Consider the following 13,446-nt stretch of genomic DNA (forward strand, 5'->3'; position numbering starts at 1 on the left):
TCATGATATGTGAAGTATATGCCAATAAAACTATTTTATATGATAAAGAGGACATGGCCAACAAAGAAATGAAAAGATGCTAACAATTATTGCTGCTATTGTTGCTTTTAGGTGCCATTCAGTCAGTTCTGAACCAGTGACCCTGTGCACAACTTAATGGAACACATGTGCCATCCTCATAATTGTTGCTATACCTGAGCCCATTGATGCAGCCAATGTATCAATCCATCTTGTTAAGGGCCTTCCTATTTTTTGCTGTCCCTCTAATTTACCAAAGCATATTGTCTTTCTTTTTCAAGGGACTCATCTTTCCTGACAATATGTCCAAAATATGTAAGACAAAGTCTTGCCATTCTGTTTTCTAAGGAGCACTCTGGCCATATTTCCTCCAAGAAAGATTTGTTTGTCCTTTTAGAAGTCCTTAGAACTTTCAATATTCTCCAGTACACAATTCAAATGCCTTGATTCTTCTCATTGGTTTAATTTTTTCACCCTCTCGCAGGCAGATGTTTACTATTAAGTCCAGAGTCATTGACACTTCTTCCTTATTAGATACAATCACTTAAACTCTCTGAACCCCTACATTATCATTTAATAAAATAAGGTTTCATAATAATGCCTGCCTACCTTTCTAAACTCACAATTCCCAGATTGTGGGGTGAGGGATAAACATTAATCCCTTCAAAAAATTTTGAGAACCTACTATATAACAGAGAGTGTTCTAGGTCTTTGGGATATTTCATTAAGCAGAATAGACAATATCCTTGCCTTCAAAGATCATTCTTCTAGAGATGGGAGATAGTCAATAAATAATAAATATATGCTATAATATCAATGGATAATTAATACAATAAGAAAATAAATCTAATGATGGGGCATAGAATGATAGCAGTGGATCTGTGGCTATATTTCTCTATCTTTCTGTCCAGCCAGGCTCTGAGATAGCTGGCAGATCTACCTCCAGAACCCACATGATTCCTTGATTGTGAGTGGCCCAGCCTGACAGAGCACTTATCTGGAAACCCAGAGACCTGGGCTATTTTCTTCTTGGCTCAGGGCCTGATCTATCCATAATTCCAGCCTTCCTTGCTTTTCTAGCTCCTCCTTGAGATTTTTTGAAAATAAGCCCATTTCTGCTTTCTCCTCCCTAGCCTCCCCATGCAGTTCCCCACAGTCATCCTGGGCAGCCTCTTATGCCTGGTTCTTCTGATCTCTGGGTAGAGTTGGAGATACTGCTCTTCTTCCACAAGCTGGAATCAGTTTAGGCTTCACTGAGCTGGCATTAATCCCTTCTCATCTGCAATAACATGATAGGAGAAAGAAAGAGAAGTGAAATCATCTTGACTTCTCATAGACCCTTCAAAGCTCAGACCAGGGTCCTTATGGAGGACCTTATGGCACAGCAAAAGGTACAGAAACCCAAAAGGGACTCTCATTGTCCCTTTTAAATGTGCTTACATTTTCTTTTATATTTTGGTCATTAAAAACCGAGGAGGCCACAGTGTAGAGATTATATTGTTATTTTTTTTTTCTATTTAAAAAAGTTGATCCATCTCATTACAGAAAATTTGGGAGATATGAAAAAGAATAAATTACATTCCTACAACTTACTAACCAAGTACTATTATCATCTGCTTTCATTTTCCCATTCCCATACTCTATATGGCTACATCAATATCTACATGCACACACAGATCTATATTTGAGTAAATAATAGCAGCAACAATAGTTAACATTTATTGTCTACTGTCTACTGTCTTCTAGGCTATGTATTAACAGGTTTATTCTTCTGAACAAACTTTAGAGGTAGGTAATATGATCTGCTCTATTTTACTTCTGAGGGAATTGGGATAAAGGATGGTTAACCAACCCAAGGTCATACATCTAGTAAGTAGCAGTTCTGGAAAATTAATCAAAGAATCTTGACTTCCAGAGTCTGTGTGTTTAATAACAATACAAGATTGCTTTGTAAAAGATAATATATGTGCAAAGAATATAAGTATGGGTGGACATAGATAGTTAGATGATAGCTAGGTAGAGAGACAGAAGAAAACCAAGGAGGTTACTTTGAAAACTAAGGTGTATCTGACCCAAGCCATGGTACTTTCAGTTGCCTCATATACATATTGAAGTTGGACATAGAATAAGGAAGAACAAAGAAAACTTGATACATTTGAATTTATGGTGCTGGCTAAGAATATTGAAAGTACCATGGACTGTCAAAAGAACAAAGCAAGTTGTCTTGGAAGAAGTAGAGTCAGAATGCTCCTTAGAGGCAAATATAAGCAGACTTAACACAATGGATTGACACGGTGGCTGCAACAACGGATTTAAGCATAGCAACAGTTGTGAGGATAACAAAGTCAGGCAATCTTTCATTCAGTTGTGCAAAGGATTGATACAGGTCAAAACTGATTCAATGGGACCTAACAATAACAGTACACACACACATATATGATTACACAGGTTGCGATCCACATTGTCAGCAGTTCAAAACCACCAGCAGGTCTGTGCAAGGAAGACTGGGCTTTCTATTCCTGTAAACAATTATAGTCTCTGAATCACACAAGACATTGCTATTGATTCCATGGCAGTAAGTTTATATATATATTTTTTTCCAGACAGTGTTTAAAGGATCGATCGCAATACAATTTGCATTTGTGATATCATCACCCAGCCTATAAACTGCTGATATCATTGTTCATGTTTTGTTTTGTTTTCATTCTACCAAACCTTCTGTACTCCCCTACTCCCTTCAAGATATTGACCTGCCAACAACTCATGATAAGGCACTGGGGCCAACTTCTCTGACCATTGCAAGACAGGTTTAAGGATGCGTACTGGTTGGCCAGCTGGGAGTGGAAGACAATCTAAGCAACCTTGTCAATGGTTTATTTCTCCTGGCATCAAGCCTCATCTCAAATTTTGTAGGAAATAACAATCAACTTCATCTGCAACTGATAGAGGGGTACAGGAAGAAGGGGCAGGATGAGAGGGAAAAGACAGGATAGGGTAAATAAGAGGTGTATGCTAACTGAGCATCTGTGGTGAGGACTGGGCAATGAGAAATTGGATTGTAGTAGCCCATGAGACTAGGGGTGAAGTCTCCCTGTCAGTCAGGTCACAGCCTGGTGATCCCTTCTTATAGAATTCATGAGAATTCTGGGATTTTTTTCTCCTTCCCTGGAGGTAGACATACTCTCTCTCTCTGCTACACATTCCTGTTGACAAGCCGAATGGAGCTGTGCTGATGGCAGCCAGAGTCCTGAAGATGCGTCCACTGCCATTGGATCCATAGAACTTTCCACCCACCGACCTGTGATCTTCCTGTATTTGGCATGATTGCATGTGCTGTGTGAGTCTGAAGATCAGACATATAAGGTAATATTGAATTTATGGACGAGATCTTACTGGGCTGGGGTATTTAATTGATGCATACTTACTTCTTGATAAAAAATTCCCTCTTACACATAAGAGTATCGCTGCTTTTGTTTTTCTAGGCAATCCAGCCTACTACAGTGATCATCTTCTAATTGCAAGGTCAGTGGTTCAAATCCACTTTTTCTGAAAATCTAGTAAATATTCTGGACCTTCTCTCCCAGAATAATATACAACACTACTCCAATTTCCAGATAGCTCTAGAATCTTAGGGAACTTCAAATGATGTATAGAGTCCACATCTAAGAGTCTGGCACGAGATGTCCCCACATAAAAAATGTTGGGAACAGTTCAAGGTGGCGTGGTCTTTGCTCCTCATCTCTGCCTATCTCTTCCTTAAGGCTTGTGAGGTGGGCAGTTTGAGAAGATACCTTTAAGGAGAGTTGGAGGGTTTCTGGACAAAGAGAGGTCTTAAGTCTTTTTTTTTAATCGTTTTATTATGGGCTCATACAACTCTTATCACAGTCCATACATACATCAATTGTGTAAAGCACATTTGTACATTCGTTGCTCTCATCATTCTCAAAACATTTGCTCTCCACTTAAGCCCCTGGCATCAGTTCCTCATTTTACCCCTCCCTCCCCACTCCCCCTCCCTCCTGAACCCTTGATAATTTATAAATTATTATTTTGTCATATCTTGCTGTGTCCGACGTCTCCTTTCACCCACTTTTCTGTTGTCCGTCCCCCAGGGAGGAGGTCACATATAGTTCCTTGTAATCGGTTCCCCCTTTCCAACCCAATCTCCCTCTCCCCTCCCAGTATCGCCACTCACACTACTGGTCCCAAAGGGATCATCCGTCCTGGATTCACTGTGTTCTCGATTCCTATCTGTACCAGTGTACATCCTCTGGTCTAGCTAGACTTGCAAGGTAGAATTGGGATCATGATAGTGGGGGCGGGGGGGAGGAAGCATTCAGGAACTAGAGGAAAGTTGTATTTTTCATCATTGCTACATCACACCCTGACTGGCTCATCTCCTCCCTGATACCCTTCTGGTCTTAGGTCTTTTATCACAACTTCTACCAGCCACAACTACCTCAAGTCTATCTGGCTTCTCTACCCTGTCTCTCACTCTGAAAACCAAAGTCTAGGTAAGTAAGGCTAGAGAGACCATCAGGTTTGAGTCAACTTGTATTGGAGCAGGTGTACGGAGTAGGAGTTGAGAGACAGTGAGGAACATCAGTTGCTGAGCAGCCACTCTATCAGCAGGATTTCCACAGACAACTTTTCCTTCACTTATTACATAAGACTGCATGTCAGAGGAGTTATTAGTCTCATTTACAGATGCGAAAACCAACTGGATTTGAATTGAACCCACTAAGATACTTGACTCCAAAGCCCTTATTCTTTCCTCCTTATCATGTTTTCTTGAAAGGAAGGGATATAACCCAGGCAAGCTGAACTTAGCCTTGTTTTGATGATGAGCATTCATGAGTAACTGGCCTCACACATGAACACCTTCCTCCTGCCCTGTTTAAGACTCAGGCAGGCCACGTTGGAAACAGCAGTCACCCATCCAGAGAGGGTGATGAAGTCACAGATGACTCCAGCTGTAAATGAAACTCAGTAACCCTGATTATGTGTTTATTCTTTCCCTTCCCTGCCTCTTCCTCCTTCCTCCCCGCCCACCATCTATATTTTCTGAACATTGCCTACTATTTGTTGCCCTCCACCTTCCTGTTTTCTTCCCTAGACCCAGCACCAGTCTATCCAGTTTGCTCAAGGGGACTCTTTTGTTTATGAAAAGATTCTCAGAATACAGGGGTTGCTTGAGCCCCACAAGAGGCACATAGCCTCCTTCACTTTAGTATATATGCTCAAACTAGAGGTATCCATACAGATCAGCTTGTCCAACCCTGTCTTCTTAAAGATGTGTAAACTGTGACTCAGAGAGGTAAACGGACTGAGATTGAAGCACTTTCCATCACCTGGTTTTGTGGGCTATGGGAATTGCATAAAAAGGGGTGACTAGAATACCTCTTTGCCCTGAGATATCACAGAAAGAAGAGACCCATGCCCAGGCTAGTTTGTAAGCATAGCATCCCAAAGCAAAGGAAAAGTCACGGTGACTTTTAGGAGTCTTTTTTGCCCCATGGTAATAGCATGTGGTAGGTGGGTAGGATCCCACTTTTGGGGAGTAGGCTGGAGGGAAAAAAAATGTGCCTGGAAGGGAAGAACATTTACTCAGCTTTAAAAGAAAATCCATTAGCCCAACCTTACATATTGGTATTAGCATTACCAATGCTAAATTACACAAGGATAAACTTAGAGCTGGGAGAGAAACCACAGTGGTTAGAGTCAACTCCAGACCTACTATACCATGATCAGAGGCAGAGGCAGGCATTCATGGGGTAATTATTTTATTTCCCTATCTTTTTGTGGAGGACCAGGAATACAGAGAAGACTGGTCATATTGTCTGAGTCAACATGAACCCTCTGCAAGCCTGAAAAGGATTGGCAGAAGTGAAGAGACTTCCTTGGGGGCAGAAGTACTTGAGGAGCAGGGAGAAAATAGGGATTAATATCCAGTTAGGGAGAATAAAATTAACTAGGAACTTTAATTAAATGGACTAGATCTCATTTCATTGCCATAATCTGTTCATTTGGCCCTGTGGTCTTGAAGAGGCTGTATTTCAAGGTCAGCAGGGCAAGTATAATGAGAAAGTTGAAGCCTCAGTTGGGGTCAAATTCAAGTGATGAGGTCCTACAACTCCATGAGTAGTGTAAGGAAACATTGCCCCATTTTCCCTTGGAGGATTACTTGAGTGAAAAGACTTTGAATAAGCCTTAAGTGCATAACTGCTTGCATGAGCCAAGAGCTTGGCACAAACGCTGAGTGATAGAGTCCCTGCTGCAGACAGAAGCAATTCCCTTAGGTCAGAATGTGCTCATGTGGGATAAGGTTAGTTATGAATGATGAGAACATCTTGAGCCTGAAGTTGCTAGGCCATATAATAGCCCTCTCATTTGAACTTTTGTAAACTTCCTCCTTTGATGTGCAAATAAAAACCAGAAAATGGAGAAGCCAGAGAGGTCATTCCTATGAGTACCTTTCCCTGTCCTTCAAGACTCAATCTTATATCTTGAGCAGTTATTCCATGCATCTCAGGCTGGAGTGCTACAAATGGCAACCCTGACGTGATACCATAATATCTGAGCACCACAGAGAAAATGAAAGCAAAGACCATTTATCCCAGGAAATTCTGGAAAGTGATAGTCCTCACTTTCTCTTTGATAAGGGGACTGACACTCATAGGATAAGGGTCAGAAATTAACAAAACCTCAAAAGGTTTATTTAAAGACCCTTCAGCAGCTCCTTAAAGCTGTACAGTGGATGAAAAGCTACTTAATCAGGTTATTCTGACAGTTTGTCAGCATTGTCCTTGGTTCCTAGATGAAGGACCAGTATATATTGAACTCAGAACAAGTTGGCAAAGCTTTTAAGCAAAGGCTCCTTCAGACAACCTATTCCCGTGCCAGTTCTTACTACCTGTTGTTTCATTTGAAGTAATTTAGTTTCCTTACTCCTCAACTCCTCAGAAATTATAGATCAGAAAGAGAAGTTTCCCAAGAAAACTTCTTCTGGGAAATTCGAATCAGAGGAGAAGGAAGAGAACTTGCCTTTCCTTCCTCCTTCAGAGAATAATGAACCCACTGCTCCTTTAATTCCATGTCCTAACCAAACTCCACTTCTAACTCTGAGTCCTTCATAGCAATTAAGACCCTCTTTAATTGAACAATGTCTGTTGGAAGGCTTAAAACTAGGAGATTCTAATGCTGTTGTGGCCTTTACCTTCCCTACAGTCGCTCAAGTGGAACGGCAAGGCCTTGAGCCCCTTCTGTTTTTTGCATTCAAAGAATTAACAAAGAAGGTTAGAAAAAGTAGGATGCATAGTCCCCTTACTATAGGAATGATTGAAGCCTTGGGAAATAGTTATGAAAAGACTCCACATGATTGGAAAATATTGGTGAAAACCCTAGTTAATCCTGCTGAGTATCTGTCTGGCATATGGAATTCAGGATCTGTGTGTCAGGTAATCTTTCTGTAATTTAGATAATGGAGTTCTTATTGCTTTAGATTTATTACAAAGAGTCAGTAATTTTACAGCTACTTCCACTCAAGCAGAAGCAGACCGCTGATTGTTTGCTCAGTGTACTGCTCAAATACTTCCCCTTAAACTCACCTGGATTATTGATATTCTTATTGAGTAGTAGATCAAAAAAGGGGAGAGGCTAAAACAAATTCATAGCTTGGTCCAAGAACAGTTAGCATTACGGCATATAGAACCCTGAACTTGTCCTTGGAACACTCCCATTTTTTATTATACCTAAAGAATCAGGAAAGTGGTGGCTTCTTCATGATCTCCATGCCATTAGTGCTGTCATTCAACTAAAGGGACCATTATAAACAGATCACCGTAGTCCTGTGGCTATACCCGCAGATTGGTCCCTTATAGTAATAGACTTAAAAGATTGTTTTTTCACCATTTCCTTGCACCTACAAGATGCAGGATGCTTTGCCTTTTCAGTACCTGTACTAAACAACAGCAAATATGTTTGGAAGTATTATGGAAAATTTTGCCACAGAAAATGGTAAACAGCCCAAAGATGAGGCCTTGTTAGCTTCTCATAAGGCTTTTTCACATGCTATTATACTTCATTACATAGATGAGATATTTTTTGCAGCTCAAGAAGATAGACAACTTTTCCAGCTTTATCAGAATGTTTTAGGTTTACACAACTATATAGTTTGAAAGTAGCTCCTGAAAAGGTTCAAGGACAAAAACTGTGGTCACATTTGGGTTATGTACTTGGAATCTACTCTATCTGCACCCCTGAGGTAGTTCGTTTATTGTGCCAACCTGGACAATAAACACACATGGGGTTAATTGAAGGACGGAGGGATAAATGGCTCAGTTAGCCTGGCCTTTCGAGTTCTCCGGTGTCTTGCTTTGTGATGGTTGGACCAGGGTGCAGCTGCTTTAGCCAGTTCCCTGCTTTAGCCGGCAAGGCTCACTTCCTGTGAGACATCCCTGAGGAGAAGCCACATGGACCTACCACGATGCAGCCCTTGATGCTGGAGCAGCCGTGTGGAGACCCCTGCCAGCACTGAGATGTTTACACATTCACTGACTCGGCTTTCCTCCTGCAGTCGGCATCATTACATCTGTTTTGTGAGATGGAGGAGGACTTTGTGGATTAGTGTTGGACATATGGGTTAATGGGTTAATGTTGAACTTGTGGGCTAGGGCAGCACTGGGTTGGGATATATTCTTGATGCACACTTAACCTTTATATAAAACTCTCTCTTATACATGAGTTTCTGTGGATTTGTTTCTCTCAGGTACCCAGACTAACACAACCCACACACACCCACCCAAATAATATACCATAGCCTTTTATTCTAAATTCCTTTAAAAAGTTGTTGGGACATATCAATTCGGTTCATCCTTTATTTGGACTCACTACCAGAAAATTACGCAATCTGTTTCAAATGTTAAAAGGAGATACAGATCTGTCATCTTCTCAGCAGTTATCTTCCCTGACTCTACAAGAATTGAAGTTAGTTGAAATATCTTTAGAGTCTCACAAATTGCACTTTAAGTTACCATGCTATTCTTATAATTTTTAATACATCACAGAGTCCTACTGGGTTATTGCACCAATTCACTCCTGATCTTCACTTTTTGGGGTTGCTATTTCTTAATTCTTCTTACTCTAAAACTTTTTTACTCCAACTGTTTGTTTAACTGCAACATTTATCATCAAGCATAGACAAAGGTAGATTCAATTGTTTAGGTTCTAGCCCACAAAATGTATCTTCCATTTTGCAAAGAAGACTTTTGTACATTATTACAAAATACATTGGCAAGCTGCACCTAGGAGATTTTATTCTCCTCACAACCCGTCTGTAAGGGGATATCCAGCTGCCTACAGATTGGCTTTGGGCCTCCATGCTGCATTACCCCCCTCATTCACATTATGATTTTTTGCTCTGGGTTTTTGATGCCTGATATCCGATCCCATGACACCTTATGTTCACATGAACTGGTGTGCTTCTTCCATGTGGGCTTTGTTGTATCTCAGCTAGATGGCCGCTTGTTTATCTTCAAGCCTTTAAGTCCTCAGTCACTTTATCTTTTGATAGCTGGGCACCATCAGCTTTCTTCACCACATTTTCTTATGCACCTGCTTTGTCTTCAGCAATTGTGTGGGGAAGGTGAGCATCTCAGAATGCCGGATTATTAGAACAAAGTATTCTTGTGTTGAGGGAGGACTTGAGTAGAGGCCCAATGTCCATCTACTACCTTAATACCAAACCTATAAATATATATACATAGATCTATTTCCCCATAGTCATATTTATATATGTACATCTCTATAAATTCCCTTTGCATCCTAGTTCTATTCTCTATTTCCTTTGACTTTCCTCTTGTCCCACAGTCATGATCAGCCTTCCTTTGGGTTTTAGGAATTCCTCTCGGTTACATTGCCCTTGATCAAGCCCTACCAGAACTCCTACACCCTCCTTGCCATTTTTTTTCCTTTTCTTTCTTGTTTAATCATTTTATTAAGGGCTCTTATCACAATCTATCCATTGTGTCAAGCATATTTGTACATTTGTTGCCATCAATAGTCTCAAAACGTTTGCTTTCTACTTGTGCCCTTGATATCAACTCCTTAATTTTTGCCCTCCTTCCCGCTCCCCCTCCCTCATGAGCCCTTGATAATTTATAAATTATCATTACTTTGTCATATCTTATACTGCCGGACATCTCCATTCACCCACTTTTCTGTTGTCCCTCCCCCAGGGAGGAGGTTATATGTAGATCCTTGTCATTGGTTCCCCCTTTCTACCCCACCCTCCCATTATTGCCACTCTCACCACTGGTCCTGAAGGGATCAACTGTCCTGGATTTCCTGTGTTTCCAGTTCTGATCTATACCAATGTACATCCTCTGGTCTAGCCAGATTTGCAAGGTAAACTTGGGAGTTATGATTGTGGGGGGAGGAAGCATTTAAGAACCAGAGGAACGTTATATGTTTCATCATTGCTGCACTGCACCCTAAATGGCTTATCTCCTCCCCGTGACCCTTCTGTAAGGGGATATCCAGTTGCCTACAGATGGGCTTTGGGTCTCTACTCTGCACTCACCCTCATTTACAATGATATGATATTTTGTTCCTTGATTCCTGATACCTGATCCCTTCGACACCTCGTGGTCACACAAGCTGGTGTGCTTCTTCCATGTGGGTTTTGTTGCTTCTCGGCTAGATGGCCGCTTTTTTATCTTCAAGCCTTTAAGCCCCCAGAAGCTATATCCTTTGATAGCCGGGCACCATCAGCTTTCTCTACCACATTTGTTTATGCACACATTTGTCTCCAGCAATCTTGTCGGGAAGGTGTGCATCATGGAATGCCGATTTGATACAACAAAGTGTTCTTGCATTGGGTAAGTACTTGAATGGAGGGCCAACGTCCATCTCCTACCTTAATACTAAACCTATAAATATATGCACGTAGATATCGTCCTCTAGGCCTGGTGGGCCAAGATGTGCTCCACTATCCCTTCCTCCCCATTCATTTGCTCCCAGGTGCTCTGATCAGAAATGACCCTCTCCCCTAGCTGCAGCTTCAGTGCCATCCTCTAAAGTAAATTCTTCTTGGGGGAGGGGTAGCTATCCAAGTAGCTGTGATTGGGGCTGAGCCATCATGCCCATCCACTGGCTCCCCTCACTATGCCAGCACACTGCATTCACAACCTGGAACACTGGATTTATATCTGGTCCCTCTTTCCCTCCCAATTTTCTTGTCTGGAAGCAGGAGTTCCAGACAGGTGAATCTTAACTAGTCATCATTTCTCTGCCCCCCACCCCAACCATCGATTTTTGGTCACTTGTTGTTCCCTTGTTTCTGGGTTTGTTAATACCCACTTCCTTTCCACTGACTCCCTCTCTCCCATGTCTCCCTAGACTATTGTCCTGTTGCTATTTTTACAGATGGCTCAGGAAAACCAGGCAAGGCTGCCATTTCTTGGAAGGCCACTACAATTTAGAAATATTTAAGCCACATAGGTTTTGCCACCATTCAACAAGCGGAGCTTGGTGTTCTTATTTTGGCTGTACAAATGCTCCCTAATTCCCCTGTAAATATTGTTTATGATTCACATTATGTGGTCCACACCGTGCTTCACATAAAACATGTCTATATAAAGGATATAGATAATAAAAATTTATTACAGCAGTTTACAACACTTCGTTCTTTACATGACTAGTGGCAATAGCCCCTTTTCATTACCTACATTCACTCCCATACTAATTCCTAGACCCTTAGCCAAAGTAAATACACAGGCGGACAAAGCTGTGGTAGCTATGATATTTGGCATTTGATAATGCCCAGGTTTCATATCAATTACATCATCCAAACGCTCATGCCTTGAAACATGCTTTTTAGTTAACTTATCAGTAAGCATAATCAATTGTACACACTTGTCCCATTTGTCAATTATATTCTGGAGTTTCTCTTGGCTATGGTGTTAACTCATGTTACCTCACTACAAACCATATTTGGCAAACAGATGTTACCCATGAACCTTCATTTGGCTGACTAAAGTACTTACATGTCACCATTGATACCTTCTCAGGTATGAACCATGCTCCTCCAGCTAATTAAGAGTTTTCTGAAAGTACACTTTGCATCTTTTAGAGTATATCACTGTTTTAGGATGTCGAAATCAAATAAAAATGGACACTGGAACTTGTTATACTTCTAAGGCTTTTCAGCTTACTCTTCAAAATTTTCATATTCAACATATTACTGTTATATCATACAATCCTACAGGACAAACCTGTGTTGAATGAGCACATTGAAGTAAAAGTTACCTTTTAAAAGTGGGGGGGAGGGTGTCACCCCTGCTCCCTGCCTGGGAGGCCGAGCTGCAGCACACTCTCAGCCACTAGTGCTGGGCACTTCGGGAACCCGCCCCCGCTGGTGCAAGCCCGCTGCCGGGGCCCATCCCACTTCTACCCTCAACCCTGTGTTTTTGCCAGAGCCACTCCAGACTGGCCTGCACCACTGCAGGGCCCTGTGCCATTCACAGCGCCGGCAGGCCCGGAGCACTAAGCCTGCCTGCCCCAGTGCATTCCTCCCAGTGCAGAGGGCTGCAGCCACTGCCCTCTGTTTCCCACCAGAACCGTTGCTGTCCTTTCCGGTTTGGCCCATGCCACTGCAGGGCCCTGCACCTTTCACAGCGCCCGCGGCCTGAACAATAAGTGTCCCTGCCTACTAAGAAGACTAATGAAACGGCTTTGCGTTTCCCGCCGCAACTGTCTTTGCTACAGTCCTCCCATGCCACTGCAGTGCACTGCGGGGTATCCAGCACGGGCAGATCTGTGCACTAACCCTGCCTGCCACAGCCCGTGCCTCCCAGTGCAGAGGGCTTGCGCCATTGCCCTCTGTTTCCCGCCGGAACCACTGTCGTGCGTTCCCGGCTTAGCCCACACTACTGTGGAGACCTGTGGTGTTCACAGCGCAAACGGCCAAACAATAAGCGTTCGTGCCTGCTAAGGAACCTAACTACATGGCTTTGAGGTTCCCGCCAGAGATGTCTCTGTCCACTCAGGTGTGTCCACTGTGGTGCCGTGTGGGGTAGCCAGTGCCCACTTTTAAGCCTGCCTGACCCAGCCTTTTCCTGCCTGCCTAGGAGGTGGATGCTGCAGCCGGTATCTCCCACAGCACCCCTTGCTGCCCCAGCCTTTTCCGGCTGGTGCAGGAGGCTCATTGCTGAGGTGCGTCTCCCGCCAGTGTAGCTTCTGCCTACCGGCTTAACACTACGTGCTTGTAGGGACCTAGGGAGTGCATGCTCCATCTGAAGAGCATTCATTCCCCCATACATAGCCTAGCTCCAGAGTCCTAGATCAGCACTACATCCTGTGGCAGCAAGGCCTCCCGGAACTCCACCTTCTATTAGGCATCTCTAGAAATTGGAGGGGAAAGAAGGGGAA

Source organism: Echinops telfairi, unplaced genomic scaffold, assembly GCF_000313985.2.
Source record: "Echinops telfairi isolate 266 unplaced genomic scaffold, ASM31398v2 ScPeMD7_7423;HRSCAF=8461, whole genome shotgun sequence".
NCBI lineage: Eukaryota > Metazoa > Chordata > Mammalia > Afrosoricida > Tenrecidae > Echinops > Echinops telfairi.